Source organism: Prionailurus bengalensis, chromosome A1 (assembly GCF_016509475.1).
Source record: "Prionailurus bengalensis isolate Pbe53 chromosome A1, Fcat_Pben_1.1_paternal_pri, whole genome shotgun sequence".
Classification (NCBI taxonomy): domain Eukaryota; kingdom Metazoa; phylum Chordata; class Mammalia; order Carnivora; family Felidae; genus Prionailurus; species Prionailurus bengalensis.
The window spans coordinates 145,279,666-145,292,112 of NC_057343.1; positions in this window are offsets into that span (position 1 = coordinate 145,279,666).

The window sequence follows — 12,447 nt, forward strand, 5'->3', positions numbered from 1 at the left end:
TTCGTTGCCTTTGACTATATTGTTTTTTTCTGGACATTCAGAACAGTTTATTTCTATATCAGAAATATTACATAACAACCAGTACAACCACTCTGGAAAACAGTATGGAAGTTCCTCAAAAAATTAAAAATTGAACTACCCTATGACCCAGCAATTGCACTAGTGGGTATTTATCCAAGGGATACAGGTATGCTGTTTCCAAGGGACCCCAGTGTTTATGCACCCCAGTATTTATAGCAACATTATCAACAATAGCCAAAGTATGGAAAGAGCCCAAATGTCCATTGGTGGATGAATGGATAAAGAAGATGTGGTGTGTGTATATGTGTGTGTGTGTGTGTGTGTGTGTGTGTGTGTGTGTGTGTGTGTATATAATGGAGTATTACTCAGCAATCAAAAAGAATGAAATCTTGCCATTTGCAACTACGTGGATGGAACTAGAGGGTGTTATGCTAAGCAAAATTAGAGAAAGACAAATATCATATGATTTCACTCATATGAGGACTTTAAGATACAGATGAACATAAAGGAAGGGAAGCAAAAATAATATAGAAACAGGGAGGGAGACAGAACATAAGAGACTCTTAAGTATAGAGAACAAACAGAGGATTGCTGGATGGGTTGTGGGAGAGGAATGGGCTAAATGGGTAAGGGGCAATAATGAATCTACTCCTGAAATCATTGTTGCACCATGTGGTAACTAACTTGGATATTAATTTTAAAAAATAAATTACAGAAAAAAAAAAGAAATATTGCATACTATTTTGCTTCCTTTATCTTAAACCTCCCTTCCCTGAAGCTCCCTCACTGGATCACGGCTGTCCCTCCCTTTATGAGAATCACCTCAGGAACTTTTCAAATGCATATTTCTAGGCTCCACTCTCCTTGTACTGAATCTGAATCTCTAAGGTTGGGACACGGATTGGTCAGTCATTGTTAATTTCCGCCTCCTGTCTTCTCCATTTTCTGTCCCCTTTTCCTTTCTCACCTCTCCCCACACATTAGTAATCTTGTCTCCAAAGCCATTTGCTAAAAATTTTATTCCTTAGATCACAATCCCTTTCCAAGTTTCTGTCTGATTTGGTAGGTGTGGCTTAGGGTCCAGGGAATGTAATTATTTTTTAAATAAACTTTATTTTTTAGAGCAGTTTTAGGCTCACAGCAAAATTGGGCAGATAATACAGAGTTCCTCTATACTCTGTGCCCCCACACAAGCACTGCCTCCCCCATTATCATCATCCCCCACCAGACTGGCATATGTGTTATAATCGATGACCCTACATTGGCACTTCATTTTCACTTAAAGCTCATGTGTATACATTAGGGTTCGCTCTTGGTGTTGTATACTCTGTGCGTTTGGACCAATGCATAATGACGTGTATCTAGCATTGTAGTATCATGCACGACAGTTTCACTGCCCTAAAAATTCTCTGTGCTTTGCCTGTTTTACCCTTCCTCACCTCCAGTCCCTAGAGACCACTAATCTTTTTACTGTTATCTGTTAAGTTTTGCCTTTCCCAGAATGTTACATAGTTGAGATCATATAGCCTTTACAGATAGGCTTTTCTCTCTTAGTAATATGTATTTAAATTTTTTCCATGTTTTTCACAGCTTGACAATTCATTTCTTTTTAGCACCAAATAATATTCCAATATCTGGGTATGCCATAGTTTTTATCCATTCACCTGCTGAAGGATACCATGTTTCCAAACTTTGCCAACTATGAATAAAGCTGCTATAAACATCCACATCCAGGTTTTTGTGTGGACATAGTTTTAAGTTCATTTGGATAACTACCATAGTGCAATTGCTGGATCGGATGGTAAGAGTATATTTAGTTTCAACTGCCAAACTGTCTTCCAAAGTGGTGGAGCCATTTTGCATTCCTCCCAGAATTGAATTGGAGTTTCTCTTAGTTCCCGTCCTCACTGACATTTGATGTTGTCACTATTTTGGATCTGGGCCATTCTGATAAGCATTTAGTAATATCTCATTGGTTTTGTTTGTTTGTTTGTTTTTAAGTTTATTTTTGAGAGAGAGAGCGCACGCATGAGTTGGGGAGGGTCAGATAGAGAGATGGAGAGAGAGAATCCCAAGCATGGCTCAAACCTGACCGGAGCCAAAATCTAGAGTCTGGGACGCTTAACAGCCTAAACCACCAGATGCCCCTCATTGTTTAATTTGCAGTTTTCCTGATGACAGGATGCTGCTCATCTTTTCGTATGCTTATATGCCACGTGTATATCTTTGGGGAGGTATCGGCTCAGTCCTTCTGCTCATTTTTTAATTGGGTTGTTCGTTTTTTTGTTGAGTTTTAAGTGTTCTTTGCATGTTTTGGATAATAGCCCTTTATCAGATTTGTCTTTTGCAAATACGCTGTCCCAGTCTATCTCTTGTCTTCTCGTTCTCTTGATTATGTCTTTTGCAGAGCAGGAGTTTTTAATTTTAATGAAGTCCAGCTTATCAGTTGTTTTTCTCATGGATGGTACCTTTGGTGTTAGGTCTGAAAAGTCATTGGCATACTAAGATCATCTAGATTTTCTCTTATTTTCTGGGAGATTTATAGCTTTGCATTTACATCACGTTTATGATCCCTCTGAGTTAATTTTTGTAAAGGGTGTAAGACCTATATCTAGATTCATTTAAAAAACATTTTTTTAATGTTTATTTATTTTTGGGATAGAGCACGTGCAAGCGAGGGAGGGTCAGAGAGAGAGGGAGACACAGAATCCAAAGCAGGCTCCAGGCTTGGAGCTGTCAGCACAGAGCCCAACACGAGGCTCGAACCCACAAACCATGAGATCATGACCTGACCCGAAGTCAGACGCTTAACCAACTGAGCCACTCAGGCACCCCTAGATTCATTTTTTTAGATAGACTTTATTTTTAGGCAATTTTTGTTTCACAGAAAAATTAAGCAGAAAGTACACAGAGAAAACTTTAAAGAAAAAGAATTGAGTTCTGAGAAGCATGGCCATAATGCCTTCAAATTCTTATCAGAAGAAGCCACTTCTGCAGATAACAGTGAGCCTTTAATTTCTCCAAACTCTTTGTATTTCTTTTTAACAGACTTTCAGGCAAAAGAAGACATTTAAAGTCGTATTTTTGTATTGTGAGACTTAAAAGAATATCTATAAAGAGCATGTGCAATACCTCAAACTGTCCTTAAGCTTTTTGTCATAATGGTATTTTAATAATATTCTAAATACTTTATTCAAATAAGAATAACAGTTAATAATATTCTAAATAATCAAACCAATGTATAGCATAATTAGGAAAGGAGATAATGAAAATATTCCCAAGCACCGTCTCTGTTTCAAGACCTTGAGCACTACGGTTTTCCAGCAATCAGTGGCTTTGGTATTAGTACACAAGCTAGGTTCTCAAATGTTCTTTTTTTGCAGGTACAAAAAACCATGATGGCCTTAGTCAGAAATTAACCTAAGAATTAATGGACACTTTTTAAACAACAGATAAACAGGTCCCTATGTGAATTAATGCTGGTCACTTGTTGGCCGTAGTGTAACTTACACTTGCAGTGTTAATGCTCCTAGAACAGTCACTCCTATGTCACGTAGAGACCTTAGAGTGAGGTCTGAATCAAAAAGTTTTTGAGTTCATGTTCTCTCTCAGTGACAAAATGCAATTCCTTATTTATAGGAAGGAGCAAGTTGAAAATTTTAACTTTAATACAGAGGTAAGTACCAGGGATTGCAAGGCATCTGATTTAAATATAAACATATAAACATATATTTATTAGTAGTAGGTGAGTGTAGGTAGCCAGTTTCAAGGCACCTCATTATATTCAGGTAATTCAGTTACTAGCACCAAAACAGAAGAAATAAAACGTTACATAAATGCCCAACCACAGTTAAGACCTTCTGAAATTAAAATGATCCCTTCAGAATAGCAATGTTTCATAGACTTACTGATCTGTGCATAAATGAATAAATGTAATTTAGTTAATAGTGGTAGACTCAAGTTGCAAGAGCAGAAAGACACTTGAGGAAACATTGAAACTGCAACAGAAACAGCGTAACCTGAGCTAACAGAAGATGATAAGTTGGAATAATTTTCAGAACACAGCATATACAGTTCTCTTTTGTTTATCATTTCATTAGCTGTGGGCTTTCGTTTTTCTCTGCTTGGCGGCTGTTCCACCATTACAGGGAATCAGCTTCTTTCTGTCTTTGTTTCTGTTACTTTTCACTTCCTTTCTGTTCTCTCTCTGTTCCCTGGCCTCTGATTTTCCATCACTTATACTTACTGCCTTCTCTCCAGGGGTGTCCTCATTTCTGTGCCCACTACCAATTTCTTCCTTTGTTCTTCAGCTGTCCCAAGGAGGCTGACCTGATTGGCTCAGTTTGTCATGATTATTCCTGTTGGGTAGTTCTTGTCTTGGACCACCTCCTAGGCTGCTGACTAGCCTGAAAAGTAGCAACCCTTGGATCAAGCAACTACTCTGTACAGTCATTTCTGTCTGGGATGGCAGCTTCACTTTATTCAGAAGGAGCTACAAGCTTGGTGGCAACTTTGATGGCAGTACAGGTGATTGATCTGGTTTCATGAAAGTGCTGAAGGTTTGTACAATATATAAATACGTGGGGCTTCCTAGAAATAAAGGAGTTGACTGGTTCATCCTAGCTGGAGCGGTATATTCACATATGCATCTGAATTAGCGAAATACCTGAATTACATACAGAACGTTTTTCACAATCTATAGATTCAGTAACATCATAAATTTGAAAGGGAGATTGTTAACTGAAACAAAGATAAAAAATTTGGGTTGGTAAAGAGAAAGAAGTGCTTTCTCATTACCATGTTATAAACTTGATGAAATCTTAGTGTTTACATGAATAAAGTCTTTCAATGATGAGTCTAGAGTTAGTGTTAAAATGTATATAAAGTGATATGGAAATTTTGACAGTTTTGGGGGAATGGAATAAAACTAGATACTACTGGGGATAAGTATACTAATGATAATGACAGATCCTTATAATCCCAAATTGTTTAGGATTAAACCTGTTGAGTTGTTAAACAAATCCTGATTGGACACAAATAGGTGAGTCTTTACTTCTTAGCAAATAAAAATTCTCTTAAATCCCACAACTGGGAAAATGTTATAATGGTCCAGTACTTTTTGGTTTTTAGCTGAGTTCTAAATTCCCTTGTTAAAACATAGATGTGCAAGTTGATCTAGAAGATGTGGCATATACAGTTTATTTGTTGGCTACATTAAACAGATTGAGCAGATCATCCTTGAACTTTTAACTAAATGTCTAGATGAAAAAGAATATATTCCTGTCGTAGGAATGGAAGCACTTGCTGGTGTTCATATTCCCCCACAGTAAAGAAGTGAGAAGATTTAATCAACTCTGGACTATCACACTTAATGAACCAAGATTCTTGTACACATGGCTGTGTGAATTAATGGTTAAAATGTCCATTGAATGTGTCTATCCTTTCTTTCTCCATTTCCTCATGTGTTTCCCTTTTTTTCTCTTTTAGTGAATAATTCATAACTACTTAAGTGATGTCCTTTGCTTCTGCCTGTACTTATCACCCTTACATGCCACCTACCATTCCTCTACCTTTTCTTATTATCTCAGATCTGTGATGTTTACTTTCCTAAAATACCTTTCTTCATGGCTTTCCAGTGACTGAACATGCTGAGTGACTTACAGATTTGGGGTTGAAAGGGGATTTTGGAATTCACCCACTGAATCTTGGTTGCCTCGGCGTGTAGTGTGTGTGTTTTATCACTGAGTATCATTTTTGCCAAGAGGAATATCCAAATGGGAACAGGAAGGGCCATCATTGTTCGTGACATCTAGTATTCATTGTAGTAGGAGGAAAGGATAATTGTTCACTCAGCTCAAGATTTCTACCTGAAATGATGATATGCAGAAATAGCACTAAAAAGCCTTCACTTTGGCTCCAAAGGCAATCTTCTAATTATGACTTGCCTGATCATTAATTGAAATATGAATGTGATGTGCATAAAATTAAGGCTCCATGGGTCACTTCAAAGAGCACTGGACAGAGTTAACAGACTAGTTCTGGTGCTGGCCCTACCATTTAGTATCTTTTAAAAAGTCACGTACAATATAAAAATCTCAACAACTCGCAAGAAAAACAAACCTCAGTATGGCTCAAGTGTTAGACTTATCAAACAATGACTTTAAAACAGCTATTATAGCCCAGCTTCAAGAAGTAAGAGAGAATACTCTTGAAATGAATGGAAACGTAGAAATTCTCTAGAGAAATAGAAGCTATAAGAAAGAACCATGGGGGCAGTAGGGAATGGGGAGTTGTTTAATGGGTATAGAGTTTCAGTTTTGCAAGATGAAAAGAGTTCTGAAGATTGATTGCACAACAATGTGAATGTATTTAACACTACTCACCTGTACACTTAAAAATGCATATTTCTAAGTAAAAATAAAGCATATTTCAGAGGAGAGGGGACCAAATGGATATGTACAAACTGAAAACTGCAATAATTGTGAAAAAATTCAGTAGATGGGCTCAGTTGTAGAATGGAAATGATAGAGGAAAGAGTCAGTGAACTTAACCAATATCAACATGTATTATCCAATTTGAGCGACAGAGAAAAAAATTATCAGAGTCTCATGTACTTATCGAACAGTATCAAAGGTATAACATACCTGAGGTCAAAAAATTAAAAATAGAACTATCATGTGCAATCCAGGAATTGCACTACTGGATATTTACCCAAACAATAGGAAAACACTAGTTCAAAGCAATATATGCATCTCTGTGTTTATTGCAGCATTATTTGCAATCGCCAAACTATGGAAACAGTCCAACTGTCCATCAACAGATGAATGGACAAAGTATATGTGGTGTATATATACAATGGAGGAGTATTCAGCCATAAAAAAATGAAATCTTGCCATTTGCAACAACACGGATGGATCTAGAGAGTATAATGCTAAGTGAAATGAGTCAATCAGAGAAAGACATACCATATGATTTCACTCATGTGGAATTTAAGAAACAAAACCAACAAAGGTGGGGGGAAAAGAACACCCAAAAAAGACTGAACTATAGAGAACAAACAGATGGTTACCAGAGGGGAGATGGGTCGGCGGGGATGGGTGAAATAGGTGAAGGGGATTAAGAGTATACTTATCCTGATGAGCACTGAGTAATATATAGAACTGTTGAATTACTGTATTGTACACCTGAAACTAATATAACACTGTGTGTTAACTACACTGGAATTTAAAAAAAGAGAAAAAGGTATAACATACATGTGTTTGGAGTCCCAGAAAGAGAGGGGAAAGAGATTGGTGCAGATAAATATTGTGAGAAATATAGGATGACCTGTCAAAAACATGATTATAAAGATTCAAGAAGTTCCATAAATCCCAAAGAAAGTAAACTGAAATAAACAAAAAACTGTCCAGATGCATTGTAATCAAACTGCTTCAAATTAAAGAAAAACTTGGAAAAAGAAAAATGGCACACTACGTATAGAAGCAAAATGATCAAAATATCATGAGTTGCTCAGCAGAAATCATGGAGATAGAAAGCAATGGAACAACTTAGAAAATGTTTTAAATGCTGAAAGAGAAGAAACATCAACTCTGATTTCTATATTCTGTGAAAATATTCAATGATGAAGGCAAAATAAAGTCTCAGATAAAGGGAAATTAAGAGAATTTATTTCCAATACACCTGCCCTAAAAGAAATGCTAGAGGAAGTTCTTCAGGTCTAAGGGAAATAATACCAGAGGGAAACTTGAAACTTTAGGAGTAAAGGAAGAGCACCAGAAATAGGAAATATATGGGTAAATATAACACTGTACTACTCCTCTTGAGTAGAACTTTAAGTAGTTCTACTCTTGTGTAGTTCTTTAAAATATGTACAACGGTTGGGGCGCCTGAGTGACTCGGCTAAGCATCCGACTTCAGCTCAGGTCATGATCTCACGGTTTGTGAGTTTGAGCCCCACATCAAGCTCTGTGCTGACAGCACTGAGCCTGCATCGGATTCTCTATCTCCCTCTCTATCTCCCCGCTCACGTGGTCTCTCAAATAAATAAACGTTTAAAATATGTATAATGGTTGCAATAAACAATATGACATTAAATGGTAGGATTTTCAGTGTACATAAATGTAATACATTTATGGATAGTTACGTAATGTAATTATATAATGTAAATAGATAATTACAACATAAAGTGTGTAATGTAGCCTATAAGATTGAAAGTTTCCTAGATTTTATTTAGAATAATAAAATATTAATAAGTGGATTATCAAAGTTAAGTATATTTTAATCCTTAGAGCAATCATTACAAATATTATGCAAAGTATATAGTATAAAAAGCCAAAAGATAAGTTAAAATAGTAAACTAAAAGATACTCAAATAATCCAGAAGAAACCAGAAAAGGAGAAACTGAGATATGAAGAAAAAGGGACAAACTGAAAAAAATAATAAACTGTTAAGTCCAACCATATCAGCAATTACATTAAATGGAAATGTTCTGTAAACACCAGTTAAAATACAGTGTCATTTTATTTAAAAATAAAGATCCAATTATATACTATCTGTAAGAAGTCCACTTTGAATAATACAAATAGGTAGAAAGTAGGAGGATGGAAGAACATACATATGCAAAAACTAATAACCAAAATAAATCTGGAGTGGCCATATTAATTAGACAAAATAGACCTCAGAACAAGGAAAATGAACAAGTATAAAGAAGTAAATTACATTATAACAAAATTGTCAATTCACTAAGAAGACATAACAATCCTGAACTGTATACAGCTAGCAACAGAGCTTCAAAATATATAAAACAAAAACTGATAGAATTGAAAGGAGAAAATAGATAAATCCACAATTACAAATGGAGACTTCAACATTCTCTTTCAACAATAGCCAAATTATGGAAAGAGCCTAAGTGTCCATCAACTGATGAATGGATAAAGAAATTGTGGTTTATACACACAATGGAGTACTACGTGGCAATGAGAAAGAATGAAATATGGCCCTTTGTAGCAACATGGATGGAACTTGAGGGTGTTATGCTAAGTGAAATAAGTCCTACAGAGAAAGACAGATGCCATATGTTTTCACTCTTATGTGGATCCTGAGAAACTTAACAGAAGACCATGGGGGGAGGGGAAGGGGAAAAAAAAGTTAGAGAGGAAGGGAGCCAAACCATAAGAGACTCTTAAAAACTGAGAATAAACTGAGGGTTGATGGGCGGGTGGGAGGGAGGAAAGGGTGGGTGATGGGCATCGAGGAGGACACCTGTTGGGATGAGCACTGGGTGTTGTATGGAAACCAATTTGACAATTTCATATTAAAAAAAATAGATTAATAAACTTTAAAAATAATAAAAATAAAAATAAAACACATTATCAAGTACATCAGTTTACAGATTAATAGACTTAAAACCAGGAAATTCTGAACAGGAGGCACCATGGATGAACCTTGGGGACATTATGTTAAATAATATAAGCCAGTTCAAAAGAAAAATATTCTATGATTCCACTTACATGAGTTACCTAAAGCATTCACATTCATAGAGAAGGTAGAATGGTGTTTTGACGGATGGGAGTAATGGCAAATTGATACGTTATGTGTGCCCTATTCAAACTCATTTTGAGTTCTTTAGAGAACAAAAAAAGTTTACTAACTTTCAGAAAAGTCATACATGATTTCTTTAAAATATGTTGCCATAGAAGTTTATTAATCATGAAGTAAATTAAAGTAAGCTCTAAGTGCAAAAGCTTGCTTTAAATGCTTCTGCAAAGTCATAGGCAACAATGAAAGCAATGTTTCCTCCCATAATTAATCGCAGAGAAGTCACAGTTACGTAATTGTCCCGTTTTTTATCCTGAAGATACAGGAGTGGAATGTGAAAGAAAGAATGCTCTGAGAGAATTGCTTTGCAAGGACTTTATCAGGCAGGCTGTGTCCTGGAAGGACTAAGGAGAGCTTTAGGTAGGGTTTTCCCCCAGTATAAATGAGCTTCTCAACAACAAAATGTATCCTTTTTTCAACTAGGCCATGAACTATGAAAGATTAGGCTATTGTGCTTGTGTCAGAACTATCCCTTGAGCCAGCCTAATTCTAGATTAGAAAAAGAACATGAGGGGTTGTAAGGCAGTTAAAAATCCTTTCTGTACCCAGAAGGGCTTAGAGCTGAAGGGAAAAGGGGATGGAGCCCAGGAAATGGGATTTTTTATGGCTGTTTTAAGTTGTTTTTAATATGGTTGCATTGTTTATTGAAAAAAAAATTTAAGAAGAAAACAGTAAATGCTATTATACATTTCCTGGTTCTTCAGGTGGCTTATCATAGGATAAATGGTAAGATCTGGCTGCTATGCTTTAATGGCAACAGAAAGACTCAAACAAGTTTTACAAAAGCTTAATGGTGAGTCACGAATGTGCAGGACCATATTGAAGTGAATAATGGCTAAGTGACACATTCATCTTTTTTTTAAAATACTTATTTTTGAGAGAGAGAGAGAGAGAGAGAGAGAGAGAGAGAGAGCACACAAGCAGGGAAGGGGCAGAGAGAGAGGGGGAGAGAGAATCCCAATCAGGCTCCATGCTGTCAACGTAGAGCCTGATGCAGGGCTCCATCCCAGGAACAGTGAGATCATGACCTGAGCCAAAATCAAGAGTTAGACGCTCAACCAACTGAGCCACCCAGGCACCCCACACATTCATCTTGATAGATTGCATTTTCATTCAAGATATTTGTTGCCCCACCATGAGCTCACCTTCCTGCAGGAGGATAATACACCTGGCTGTTGAACCCAGGCATGGCCAAATGACTTGCTTTAGGCAATAAACTGGGGGTATAAGTGACAGGTATCATTTTGGAGCAAACGTTAAGAACCAGCATCTAGTTCACCGTGGTCTTATTCCTCTGCTGTGAGACCAGCAACATCCTGTATAGGAGCTACTCTGTGAGCCTGGGTCTGTGAGTAGAGTTGCAGTGAACCCATTATGGACATGTTAATTGGGCAGGAAATAAACCTCTTTTTACTTGGAGTTGTTTGTTTCTGCAGCATTACTTAGCCTATCCATGCCACAGCAGCATCATAAACATTTATATAGTCTGTCTTATATCTCACTTAGACTTCTTATTTACCTACTTACGCTTTCCCAAAGGCCAAGTTTGCACAGTTTCTTCTCCATTCCTTAACAGCAGAATCCCAACTTCACTCTAGCTACACACTGTTGCCCAATTAATAGTCTAAGCCAATTGTAACAACTTGGTTCCTTCTTGAAAGTAATGGCCCACAACAGGCACATGAAAAGATGCTCAGCGTCGCTCCTTATCAGGGAAATACAAATCAAAACCACACTCAGGTATCACCTCACGCCAGTCAGAGTGGCCAAAATGAACAAATCAGGAGACTATAGATGCTGGAGAGGATGTGGAGAAACGGGAACCCTCTTGCACTGTTGGTGGGAATGCAAATTGGTGCAGCCGCTCTGGAAAGCAGTGTGGAGGTTCCTCAGAAAATTAAAAATAGACCTACCCTATGACCCAGCAATAGCACTGCTAGGAATTTATCCAAGGGATACAGGAGCACTGATGCATAGGGCCACTTGTACCCCAATGTTCATAGCAGCACTCTCAACAATAGCCAAATTATGGAAAGAGCCTAAATGTCCATCAACTGATGAATGGGTAAAGAAATTGTGGTTTATATACACAATGGAATATTACGTGGCAATGAGAAAAAATGAAATATGGCCTTTTGTAGCAACGTGGATGGAACTGGAGAGTGTGATGCTAAGTGAAATAAGCCATACAGAGAAAGACAGATACCATATGGTTTCACTCTTATGTGGATCCTGAGAAACTTAACAGGAACCCATGGGGGAGGGGAAGGAAAAAAAAAAAAAAGAGGTTAGAATGGGAGAGAGCCAAAGCATAAGAGACTGTTAAAAACTGAGAACAAACTGAGGGTTGATGGGGGGTGGGAGGGAGGAGAGGGTGGGTGATGGGTATTGAGGAGGGCACCTTTTGGGATGAGCACTGGGTGTTGTATGGAAACCAATTTGTCAATAAATTTCATTAAAAAAAAAAAAAAAAGAAAGTAATGGCCCAGGAGTGAGCATGTGATGACTAAGTTCTAAACAATCGATAAGAGGAATCCACTGGAGAATTCAGGAGAAATGCTTCCTTTCTGATAAGAACAACATAATGCAAAGAAAAAGTATTTGTTTACTTTCCTCCACTTTTAGCTTTGAAAGCTGTAATATAAATATGTCGTGCCTGGAACTGTGACCACAAGAATTAACACTAACGCCCTGAGAGGAGTGGACTCAAGCATACAAAGAGCTGGGGAACTGGGGCACCTGGGTGGCTCAGTTAGTTGGGCACCCAACTTTGGCTCAGGTCATGATCTCATGGTTTGTGAGTTCAAGCCCTGCACCTGGCCTGGAGC